The sequence below is a fragment of the Lampris incognitus genome, chromosome 7 (genome assembly GCF_029633865.1).
Source record: "Lampris incognitus isolate fLamInc1 chromosome 7, fLamInc1.hap2, whole genome shotgun sequence".
Classification (NCBI taxonomy): domain Eukaryota; kingdom Metazoa; phylum Chordata; class Actinopteri; order Lampriformes; family Lampridae; genus Lampris; species Lampris incognitus.
In genome coordinates this window covers 31,111,096-31,112,793 of record NC_079217.1, presented here as the reverse complement: position 1 = coordinate 31,112,793, position 1,698 = coordinate 31,111,096, and positions in this window count along the sequence as shown.

Below are 1,698 nucleotides of genomic sequence, written 5' to 3'. Positions count from 1 at the left end.
TGCTTTCTAAATTAGTAATTTTAGTTTTGCTGAGGTTCAGACCAAATCTTCCTCTAATCATCATCACACTGTGCAGTGCCTTTGATTGAATTTAGCCATAGGTCTGAAAAGTTCAGACTTTCATGAAATTGAATCCAATTTATAGTTGAATAATGTTTTAATTCTTGTAAATATGAAACCACTATTGCCATTGATGTATTATGTAATCTTCTCAATAAACATCTGATTACCAAAAATATACATTCATGTTGGTCATGTGTTATTTATTTACAAAATATGACTGAATGACTGAGGTGATGTGAGCTAGTGTCATTTCATCATTTTTGATGTCACATGTTCCTTTGTAACTTGCTGTCCCAACACTTCTGGGAGTATACTGTTTCTAAAAAACATTCTCACTTGTAGGAATCACAACATCCCAAAATTCCATATCAGGCAAATATCTTAATAAAATTGCCACTATATTTCCCACCAAAAAGTCGCAATACTCAGCATCCACAGTTTGAAGCTGTGCCTGGACTTGGAAGTAGTAAGCACGGTTCCTGTCAAGTGTAACATCATCCCCATCATTGATAAGGCAGAATCCCTTGTCTCCAGCACTCAGGAGCAGATTAACCCTGTCTTGCTTGCAGTGTGGGTACTAAAATTCATAGTGAAAAGAACATGTAAACAATAGACTGAAGAGGTAAATGTTGTCTTTTTACTTAATTGACTGATTCCTGTATAAAGACAGGTGTTTTTACTTGACATTTTTTGACTGCCAAGCCTCCAGTCTTCATCAGAGGTGTTGCCGAAGCTTCCTGTCAGCTAATTTATGCGGACATGGTCGTCCTACCTGTAAACAGAACAGAATAGACATTTATTTATTAACCACAAATGTAAACTTGTAGTTTGCACAGTTCATCTGTTTGTGTGCTCTGGTGATATATTTTAAACAATAGCTACAAGCAACACCACTAACACTTAAATTGGGGATAACAGTTACAAAAAAGACAAGCAAAATTCACCAACTTACCCTACCATGCAACTGCAATGAGCTTTAATGACTTATCTGTCTTTTTTTGTGATGAGCCACTTCTTTAGTGGTATTTCACCAGAACTCATAGTGATTAACCTAGTAATATTAAGTAAACAACCGTAAATTTAACATTGATAGGCACAGCAGCATTGAATGTTTGTTGCTAGGTTAATCCACAGGACAATAAGTCCAGTCAATTTTATTTGTATAGCCCGTTATCACAAATTACAAATCTGCCTTAAGGGGTTTTACAGCAATACAGCATCCTGTCCTTAGACCCTCACATTGGATAAGGAACAACTCCCTAAAAAAAATGTTTAAAAGGGAGAAAAAATAGTAAGAAACCTCAGGGAGAGCAACAGAAGAGGGATTGTAGCACCGCATTATGTAATAACGCCGCATTATGTAATAATGTAATACATTTTCACGTCATTATGTAATAACGCCACATTTCGTAATAACTTGCCGCATTTTGTAATAAAATTCTTGAACGCAATATGTAATAAAGTTTGCCGCATTTTGTAATAAGTTGTTACATATTGCACCGGTTATTACAAAATGCGGATGTTACACTTTTTTATGAAGAAAATGTATTAATTTGGTGCATTATGTAATAAACCACCAAAATTTATGTCTTGATTTGAAAAAAACATAACGTCAGAACAACATTGATTTTAAGC